The following is an 11,471-nucleotide window of genomic DNA, read 5'->3' as shown; positions in this document are numbered from 1 at the left end:
ATTACATTCACCAGACAGAGAAAAGCTAAACGTCTATGGCCCAGCAGACATTCAGGAGATATCAGGGGATTTCTGGCAATAATAAAAAAAGAAAGAAAATATAATTCCCACAGAAAATGCAACTAGAAATATGTCTTCTTGTTTCAAGTGGTTACTCATCAGAAGGTTTCCTAAGTGAAAGCATGGAAAGCATGGAGCCAGTAACACACAGAGAGACACAGATACACACACACACACACACACACACACACACACACACACACACACACACACACACACACATACACACACACATCAATAGTAGCATTATTTTGTTTTGCTTGTTTGGAGAGGATGGCAGGTAGAAGGAAGATTTGGAACTTTACTGTTTACCCCTACCCAAAAATAATATATTTAGAAGAAACTATCATTTGCCAACATTTGGTGTATGGACATTGCATCTCTGTGTAAACAACACACACTGCTTGGGCATGCTTCATTGAGCTCCATAAGTAGGAACAAGATTGCCCCGGTCAGATCTGGAATGTGATTTATAGTACTGTGTGTGGAAAAGGAGGAGGGGAAGGGGGCTGTGGGAGCCTCAGAGGGACTTAGGGGCTTGACACCAGAACCAATGAAATTGATGGAGATTTTATTTTTTCTGATTGTGTGGGGACTCTATCAACAAAGGGCATTGGGGGAAATGATTCTTATAATTTATTCCCAGAGTAACCCAGAAAGAGATTTTTGCCTTGCAGCTGAAATGTAGCCATTCAGGAAACTCCAGCCTTTCAGAGAGAGTCCTGTCAGCAACCCACACAACATCAGCATTTCAATCCAAACTAGCCCTGGCTCCTTCCTTGGGTTAGGAACTGTGTCTACAACAATGATCAGGTCAGATCAGGAGCTCCCCCACTCCCTCTTCCTGCCCTTAGTGCTGTATGCATCAGCAACATTGGAAATGAACCAGAGATGATTCATTATATGAGGCAAAGGTTGATACAAAATAAGGTAAATTGGCAGACTTCCACTTAAGGACTCCAGGCCAGACTCACCCTCTTGGTGTCTGCACGGGGTTCATTCTGATGTCAGTGGAGCTGAACTGAACACTCACTGCTCACACACATGCACACACCTGGGCTCCATATGACCTGTGCTCCCCTCCACCTTTCTCCTTCTAGACAAAATTAAGGAGCTTCTGTTGTATGCTAGATGATGAGGTGGGAGTCAACTCATCCATGTGGAGGTGGTGGTTGAATTGAGTTGAAACCCACAGTGGGAAGTGGCCTGGAAAAGAGGAGGGTATGACTCACTTACACATCTCTCAGCCAAGTGGGGATCAGCATGAGAATCCTGGGAGACCTTGAAGTGGGACCTCCACAGGCACTTGGGAAACTGGGATCAAAGACATAGAGGTGTTTATTTCCCCTTATCTGATTTGGTTTTTCAATCATGTACAGAGATGAAGTGGAGGTGGGGGAATGTATTCTGTGAGAAAAGTAAAAAATGTTTTTCTGTAGAGGTAGTTGTTATTTTTTTAGCTGGTCAATGTCCATGGCTCTTTCTCATGAATGTACTCCTGCCCAGGGTAAAGGCTGTCAGCCTCAGCAGTTACTACGTGTGTAAGTCTGAATAAAGTCCCTCAAGATGTCTGTGAAGATGCCTCTTTACATGGGGACTTTGCAGGCACGATGAAGCTAAGGGGCCAAGAGTATTGACCAGAGATTTCCCTGTATTTTCTAGGAAAGCCTGACATCTTTGCAAAGGTAGTTATGAGGCAGGCTGGGGCAGTTAGAGCCGGAGACAGAGGGGGACAAGGGAATGTGATAATGGAAGCAGAGGGAAGTCAGCAGGAGAATCTACTCTGCTGTCTTTGAAGATGGCAGAAAGAACCATGAGCCCAGGAATGTCAACAGGATCTGGAAGCTGGTAAAGGCACAGGAGCAATTTGTCTCATAAAGACTTCCAGAAGAATGCAGTTCTTCGTTACCTTGATATCAGATTTATGACCACCAGATTGCAAACAAATTTGTGTCTTGGGCCATTAAATTTTCAGCAGTTAGGAAATTAATAGGGAAATAATAGATATTAATAGGAAATGAATGCACCATATTATTGTTATACGACGGTCGGTCACTGCTTCTCTTTCTGAGTAATGCAGGATTGACTGACATCATTTCATCGCCAAGCAGCATTCAAGCAATGGCTAAGAATTGCTGCTGGGTGTCTCAGCTCTCTTGCCATTAGTTAGATGAACAATGGCATGTGGGTACCACACAGGTTCCCTGAATTTCCCAAGTCCCAGACGTCTAGTGTGGCCACTGTCATGGTTAGGCACATGTAACCAACTTCCTCCTCTGACTCATACTCCCAGTGCCTTCAGATGCCTCCTGGAGTTACCACCCAACTATGTTCTTGGATCCTTGTCTCATAGTCTGCTTTCCAAAGAAACCAAATGAAAATTAGATCTGATCCCAGCCTAGATTTCCTGTAGAACCACTCACTTGATTCACTGATCCAGTTAAACCTGCCAGACCATCCCATCCTGGAACATAAGCCTTAACCAGATGAGGAACATTAACCCAAGGAGTGCTAGAAGTCTCCTGAACTCACTGATCTTTCCAGGCATCTCTCAGTCATCATCTGCTCACAGATCTCTGAGCCCCAGTGATTCTCCTAATTAACCACAATTAGCCTACATTGGTTCCTATAACAGAGAATTAGGAAGATGAGAGTGGGAATAATTTTTGGAAAAAGAAAAACTCCACCCTAAAAGTGGAGTTGCCAATAATCAGATTTGACACCTAGGAGTCATGGTTAAACATAGATTTACAATGTATTTCAGATAGAAGGTTCCAGAGTTTCTCTCCTGCCAGTATCAACTTCCCCTGGTGCCTAGATGAGGAAAATGATCATGCTAAGGGAGTTGACTAAGCACAGGAATCTGGTCATTTAGAACTACGAAGTATTATCTGATTATCAGAAAAAGCAGATGTTCAGGAGACCTCCTGCCCTTACTTTTATGCAATGCATGAAACTAGTAGGAGAGAACACCTTCTTTTCTATTGTTCTTGGAGATGGGCTGAGTTAAAGATAGTTGGAGCTTGATCCTTAGTATTAGAAAAATCAAAGTGGATCATACCCATTATCCATTATGAAATTTTCTCAAGGACTTATGAGTGACAATGAATCACATTAATGAGAACGACTCTTACATTCTGAGAAATAGTTTTCAATTCTGCTACTATGTTAACTTAGTCAAGTACTTTACCCCCCGCCCCCAGGTCTCTAGTTCCTTCAATTGTAAAATAACTACACAATGTGATTCTCTGTGGACAAATAGCTAGAGAATAACATGTTTTTGGATGATTTGTTGTCATTCCATGCCATGACCATTGTAGCGACAAAATTAAATAAATGTATGCATGGTTGCCTCCTCCTCCCACTTGGTCTCCAGCAACTGAGGAGTTTAAAATAAGAATCTAAATTATTTTCTTTCAAGTAGAAGCAGAGAATCAGAGATTCATCTCTAGGTCAATTTCACTCCAAATAACTGACAGACCAGTCTTACTGGATAAATTGACGTTGAGAAAGGGGGAGATGGAGAGGGGAATTCAAGAAAACACCTTACTTCTGATTAGGTATAAAATGAATATATCTCTGTTCTCTCTAGAATGCAAAGGCACATGGTTTCATGAATTGCCTTTAAAAGAGAGCTATGCTCATTCGTAAGATACCAAGCTTACTGTTTTTCACAAAAATGCTACCTTCTTAAGACTCTAGCTAGAACTCCTAATCTGCTGAGCCAGTGCATTTAGCAAACACTTTGCCCACTTGTAATCCATGAGATACAGGTAAGCAATAGGTATATAAAGCCATAGGACACATCGTCCCTTTTATTTCAAAACTCACATTTGTTCCTTTATATCATAATTTCATTCTGGGATCCTGTTACAAGCTCAAAACAGAGCTAGTCACTGGATAAACAAGATCGAACAAGACTAACTCTGCTTCAGGCAGTTCCCCAAATAGCAACCAAGACAGCAAAGGAAAATGAGCTACTCTGATACTATACCTCTGGAGATAGATTTATAGATGCAGGAAACAATAAAAATGCAGTCAATAGCTTCCTTATAGAGAAAAGCCTCCATCTGTGCTGCCCTGAAGGGCTATGAACTACTGGTCAGCACCATACTGAGTATAAATCTATGCTGCACCCAGATGAGTAATACAGACCAGAAACTGCTTCACTGTGCTAAAAACCTGGAAGATTATGGTCTGGATTCCCTTCTGGATGTGTCTTCATCTACCTAGTGGTCAAATTGCAAATGCTGGGAAGGAAGAGTAGCTGGTTTGTTCACTGAGAAATGCTACAATGGGCCTAGAAAAGTTCCCAACACATCAAGTGCCCTCAATGAATATTTACTAGACATATAAATGAGCCTATCAAGTCCCAGTCAGTGGTCCTTACCAGGAACTCTCCTAGTACCCCACTATCCATAAAGAAAGAAAGGTTCACCTTCACAGCCTGGCATAATGATGAGAACCATTTTAAAACTTCTGTAGTGTAGGAGGTAGGGGAGGTAAGGGGTAGTAGGAAAAAAAAAAAAAGGAGGGGGTAACCATGTTTGACAAGAAATGTACTCATTGCCTTACTCATGTAACTGTAACGCCTCTGTTTAGCATCTTCACAAATAAAATAAAATTCTAAAAAGCACTGCCTGTAGTTTGTCTTTCATAAAGTCTCATCTAAGGCTCAAATAGCAACCTATGCCTGTGAGCAGAACCATCAAGCAGAGGCTGCCTTCTGTGGCTACAGAGGGCCCCCTTTCCCTCTGGAGCAGCCAAGGTCATTGAAAAGCAACAGGATCATTGAATGTGAGGTCCAGTCTTAACTGCAGTGTTTGGTCTCCCTGGAACCATGGAGCAGAATGCTGAAGGCCAATCTGCCGACTGTCGCATGGGGTCAAGTGTGGCACTTTTCTGCCGGGAGCAATTCTTAGAAATAATTTGGGATCTGACTTGGTTCAGATGCCATCCTGCTTTCCCGGCTACCAAGATGTCATCCCTGTTCAGAGGGGCCTGAGGAGTCCTGCTGCTAACAAGCCCATCTTCCTATCAGAGGCTGGGTCTTCTCCACCCTGCTGTCACCCAGCAGTATTCAGTGTCTCAGAAGATCCTGGGCCACAACACCATGAAAAGGAGCCAGGGAAAAAAAAGCCTGTTGCTTGCTGCATGTATATATGGGCAAGAAGGAAGAGCCCAGAGTGTCCACACTAAAAAAAAAAGAATGAAATGAATCCTACACTCAGTGGCAAGTATAGCTAGGCTAGATATTGGCAAGTTATATACAAGCCAAGCACAATACAATGTCAGAAAATATTACCAGAATTGGGTGACACAAAACTCACAGACAGGCACAAAGTAGAAAAATAAATAAATACATCCACGCAGTCAAAAGGACAGCACTTTCACACAGAGCTGGAGAAGTCTGTGTCAGCCTTCAGCAAGGAAGCTTTGGGTAGCTAGAAATAGACCACAGGGACATCAAGAGTTCTGAAGAGAACAGAAGACCTTTCGCCATATAGAAATAAAAAAAATTAAATGAAGCCTAAGAACTGGCAGACATAAGAGAAAAGTTTCATTTTTGTAAATTGAATTAGAAATTTCTAGAAAAATGAAAACTGCAGGAAGAGCTGTACAACTCTTTTTGACACCTCCTTGGTACTGAGAAGTACCACGTGAATGTACATGGTCTTGAATCTTTCCTAATTTATCGCAAAACAATCCCACTCAAGGTTCTTAAGGAAAAAAATGACATTAAATGTCTTAATGGAAAAGATCACTTGAGAGTAACACAAAGCTGTAGATTTGCTCAAGCACTACATATACACAGCCCTTCTGCATTCATGGTTTCAAACAAATCTGAAAATAAAAATATTCTAGGAAAAAATGTATCTGTCCTGAACATACTTTTTCTAACAATAGAGTATTAAAATTATTTGTTATATTATATATTATGAGTAATTTAGTATGAGAGGACAAACAGAAGTTACATAATAGGGACTTCCCTATTATAGAAGGGACTTCAATACCTTGAATTTTGGTCTCTGCATAGAATCCTGGAACCAATTTCCATGGATATAAAGAGGCCTCCATATTTGATGTGGGCACATCAATGAATATGGATAGTTTGAATATCCACTTCAGACTGAATTTCCCGTGTGTTTGTTTTTCATTCAATGTTAACACATCAAGCTCTTTCCAGACTTGGTCGAAAAACCTCAATATTCAGTTGACACTATGCTAATAAGCAACAATTATCCAACCATTACCCAAAGCAAATATATAGGCATTTAAGTCAGCAGCATGAAATTTATACTTTCTGTAATTGTGTGATCATTTATTTAGGGTAGATATTTAAGATATAGCAAAAACCCATGAAGAACAATACAGGGAACACCCAACTTAGCTATTAAATTTAAAGTTTGATTATATAACTTTCTATCACCACCAGAGGTATCAATAATCTCACTCTTGGAAATGGTTGTTTCTATATCACTTTTATACTTTCAAAACATTTGTAGCTGGGTACTAGTGGCTCATGACTATAATCCTGTCTACTTTAGAGGCTGAACTCTGAGGGTCCCAGTTTGAAGCCATTCCAGGTTGGAAATTCCATGATACTATTATCTTCAATTAACCACCAAAAAGCCAGAAGTGGAGCTGTGGCTCAAGTGACAGAGTACACCCCCCCACGTACACACATGCTTGTGTGTGCACACACACACACACACAAACACACACACACACACAAATTGTAATTGTCCCTTTAAAAGTCTGTACTTTAGCCTAAATTTATCAGGTAACATATTTTGTCTTTTTGAAATGCTATGTCCTTGAGTGTTATCTCTAATTCCTATACAATATTCCAGTATGCAAATTTTCTCTGATTATTTTTTTTTTTAACCAGGGCTGAGAACCGAACCCAGGGCCTTGCGCGCGCCAGGCGGGCGCCCTTCTGCTGGGCTAAACCCCTAGCCCCTGGTTATTTTTAATATATTCTCTTTTCAATGAATAATCCATGTTCACTTCCTTTCAATTTTATAATTCTAATGTTGTAGATGTTGAGGTTTCTTTTTTTTGTCAGTTATGGGCCTTGAACTCTGGGCCTAGGTACAGTCCTGCAGCTCTGCTCTGCAGCTCAAGGCTAGCGCTCTACCAGTTGAGCCACAGCGCCACTTCTGGCTTTTTCTGCTTATGTGGTGCTGGGAATTGAACCCAGGGCCTCATGCATGCAAGGCAAGCACTCTACCACTGAGCCACCTTCCCAGCCCCTCAATTTTAAATAATGATATTAGGAGCATACTTATACAGGCCTCTTTGGGGATCTTTGCTTATTTTCTGCAATGCATAATTAACAAGAATATCATAGGTTCTGTTTTTGTCCACTTTCTATGACCATAATAAAATATCTGTGACTGAGTAATTTATAAAGGAAAGTGGTTGATGTATATCATACCTTTGCAAGCTCAGGAACATGACTCAACCTCTGGTGAGGGCTTCATGGGAAAATCCAAGTGGGCACAGGAGAAGAGACAGAGGGAACTGAATCCCATCAATTTCTAACCAATCTTGTAATAAAAACATTAATCCACTTGTAAGTGTAGATCTCTCATGATTCCATACATCTATTAGAGGCTCACAAATTCTCAATACCGTTACTCTGAGGAACATGCCTCATTAAGAATTTGGGGGCAGGGGCCACAAATAATATTAAAACTTCAACAGACATTATAAGCCATTACTAGAACTATGGCTGATAATAAAAATTAGTGTTCAGCAGTCTATTTTGCAGTTGCTAACTCATTAAACCCTATGATTTGTATGGAATAAATGCAATTAACTATTTAATAAGTATTAGAAAACTGAAGAGAAGTCATTGAATAGAATACATATTTTCTACCTTATAAAATATTACCAAATTATTTCAAGATGGCATAATTTTTTTTATATTCCCAATATAGGTACATAGAAAACCTATTGTTCCACATAATCACTAAAACTTGGCATTTTCATGTGAAAATTTTGTTTTCAGTTATATAATATATATTTTACATATATACTTATACAAAGATAAATAATATAAAGAGATAGGTTTGCTGACTTAGACATAGACTTTACAAGACTAAGAAAGAGATTTCACAGGAATGAAAATATCAAATAAAAGCAAATCTGCTTTAGAAATGAATAAAATGTCAAAGCACTTAAGAGGTGAGAACTCAGGAAAAGTACTACATATCAAGCTTTAGAGCTAATACTCCCATATACAATCATCCAAGAAATAGAGCTGTACACGTGCTAATTATTCATTTTCCCAGGGCTTATTGACTGTCAAAACCTACAGGGGAATGTCTGAATTAGAGACCAGAGAAGGGCAAGTTCCTTTATCTCTACTAATGAATTTTTTGGTACTTCTGGCATTATGACTTTTGAATAAATGTGGTGAAGTCCCTAAGCACCTCTACTCTCTCCTTCTTTGTTATGAATAGTTCAGTTCCAACATGGGAAATCAATAGCATTCTTTTTTAAACTAAAGTTATCACTTTCACCAGTATTCATTCATTTTCTTTTGTCTGCTATAGGAGGAAGAATTGTTATTATACATAACAATTGATGGAGAAACGCACCTTGACTATAAATGCAAGGAGATTATAAAGCCTTTAGTACAAATAAACAGACTCCCACTAAAGGGGAAAAATTCTTACAATTTACTAGGCCATGGGATACAAAAATTTTCCCAAGTTCACTAGAAATATTAGCTCTCTAACTCTATGGAACTACAAAGTAAGACTTTTGGAACATTCTCAAATTGTGGAAGGAAAACTCTCACCACAGCTATTATAGATCCCTTCCTTAAACTTCGGGGTAAACCAGATTACAGACATTTGACCTGACTAAAAGAATAAGACTTTGTTTCCCACTTAAGAAAATTAAGCTATAAAAGTAAATACAGACTCTAACAACAAAATTATATTTTATCTATAACCCCTTCTTTTGCAGGAGGAAAAAAGAATCCCTGTCAAGAGCTCAATATTATTCTTCACTTTAAACACCCTGTATAATAAATGTAACCCTAACCCATATTTTCTAAGCTCTCTATCACTCCATTTTTTTCTACTCTGAAATATACAAACAAAAACTATCTCAGGAAGAGAAGAGAGATACACAGAAACATATAATCAAATGAAATCATTGTGAAACCTTTTATATAATTGATATACACTAAAAATTAAAAAGAATATAAAACAGCCACACCTGTATTCCTAGCTACTCAAGAGGTTGAGAGCTGAAATCATGGTTCAAAATCCGCCTGGGCAAAAAAGTCTGTGAGACTATTATCTCCAATAAATTGCAAAAAAGAAAAAAGGTAGAAGTGGACCTGTACCTCAAGTGATAGAACACTAGCCTTGAGCAAAAGAAGCTCAGGGACAGGGCCCAGGCTCAGAGTTCAAGCCCCAGAATCAGAAAAAATATTATAAAATGGATAATAAGAAATAAGCTCTATTGGATAGGGCTAGCCCCAGCAGAAATGGGAAGGCAAATGGAGAGGGTGAATGACATGAATGTGGTCGAAGTACTTTATAAGTATGTGTGAAAATAAAACAAAAAAACATACTGAAATATGTTGAAGTTTTTTTAAAAGGAAAGATGAAGAATAGTGATAGAAGGGCGAGTTTGACCAAGTTACATTGCCTATGTGTATGGAAATGTCACAATAAAACTTCCCCTGTGCAACTACCACATGCTAATAACATCTTTTTAAAAAAACTTGATCATACAGTTCAAAATATGAGCCCAGACACACATTAAATTCACCAATTCAAAGTATACAAACTGTGATTTTAGTGTACATCTCTTCCACTATACCTGCATATGAACAGAACCACATTAGGTAGCTAATGAACTCAAATCACTTCAGAGTTACACCACTCTGGAGACAACAACAAAACTAAGTGTCTTATATTTATATAGCATTTACAGGATAGAGTGCTTTTGAATATATCTTAATTCAATATCACAATATCCCTGTAGGATATGTTTTGATACCTTCTTTTGGAGCCTTACCACCAATAAACTTTGCCAACACAGAGTTATAATGTGAAAACAAAAATGATATATTCTCAACATCTCTTTCTTGTGGTTCTAAAGGTAGATGCCTGTATTGAGGGCAACTATCTACGCCTTTCCCAGGAGATACTTTTAGGAAGTTCAGTTTTTTAGATGATGACAAAATATAAATTGATTTCAAGTGCCCTAGAGAAACACTCAACAGGTAAACCAAATTTAGTGCCTATGCCTGACTGAAGTGCCTTGCCTTAAAAAAATGTCATGGAGGGCCAGGGCACAGCTATTTTTCATTCAGGTTAGCATGGAGCTTAAAAGTTTGATTTCATCTTGGGTGCCTTTGGGTTATGACAGTAATCCTATATACTCAGGAGGCTGAAATCTGAGGATCACTGTTCAAAGCCAGACAGGGAAGGGAATACGAGACTCTTATCTCCAATTAAATATCAAAAATCAGTAAGTAGAGCTGTGACTCAAATGTTAGAGCACCAGCCTTAAGTAAAAAAAAAGAGAACTTTGTTGATTTTTATCAATGCTTTCACTGATGAACTTGTTTTGTTGGGGATTTTAGGGTGTCACTAGTAAAGCTTTGCCATTTTTAAATCTGTTTGAAAAACAACTCTAATTCTGTTGACTTTCTTATTTTTGTTTCTACTTAATTGATTTAGTTTCTAATTTTTATTATTTCCTTTTTATGCTTGCTTTTGACTCAGTTTGCTCTTTCTTCTTTTTCAAGGATCTTCAAAAAGAAGCTTAAGTTTTTTTAACACCTTGATTCTTTCCTGTCATGCATATTTAATTTCCTAATCTTGCTACACCTCATAAATTTTGATTTTAGTTCATAGTCAATGAGTTCTAAATACCTCATGACTCCTCTGGTGATTTCCTCCTTAACTCACAAGTTATTTGGAACATGCTGTTAATTTCTAAATATTTGCAGAGATTTCTTCAGTTTCTATTCTTAACTTCAAATTCATTCTGTAGTTGGGGAACACTGTGTGCTTTTTATTATTTTAAATTTAGTGTGTTCAATTTACTTCATAGTGTATAATATATGCTAGCAGTATTGGTTATCTATTCACATTCATGACTCCTGAAAAACATTGTAACCTCTTGTCATAAGTGGATACTTCCAAACATTTTGTAAAACTGGCTTTGATTTTCCTGTTTCAATTCTTCTATATATTTACTAATTTTCTGTCTGGGTGTTCTAACTAGTACTGAGAGTAAAATATTTAAATCTCCATGAGTAGTTGTTGTATTTTTGAATTGTTGCCTTTAATTCTGCCAATTTGTCATGTATTATAAGATTCATGTTAGGCACACATGCCTATAAAATTATTATATTCTCTTTTTTTGGTAGC

General features: G+C 38.3%; 1 non-coding gene across 1 annotated transcript; it reads right to left on the bottom strand.

The window, feature by feature from the left end:
• Positions 1-7,242: 7,242 nt before the first annotated feature.
• On the bottom strand, positions 7,243-7,306 carry Trnaa-ugc. Its single transcript has one exon. It is a non-coding gene; the product is annotated as a tRNA-Ala (tRNA).
• Between the last annotated feature and the right edge of the window lie 4,165 nt (positions 7,307-11,471).

The sequence above is a fragment of the Dipodomys spectabilis genome, unplaced genomic scaffold (genome assembly GCF_019054845.1).
Source record: "Dipodomys spectabilis isolate Male_0828 unplaced genomic scaffold, ASM1905484v1 ptg000175l, whole genome shotgun sequence".
Lineage (NCBI taxonomy): Eukaryota > Metazoa > Chordata > Mammalia > Rodentia > Heteromyidae > Dipodomys > Dipodomys spectabilis.
This window is presented reverse-complemented; position numbering and strand designations above follow the sequence as displayed.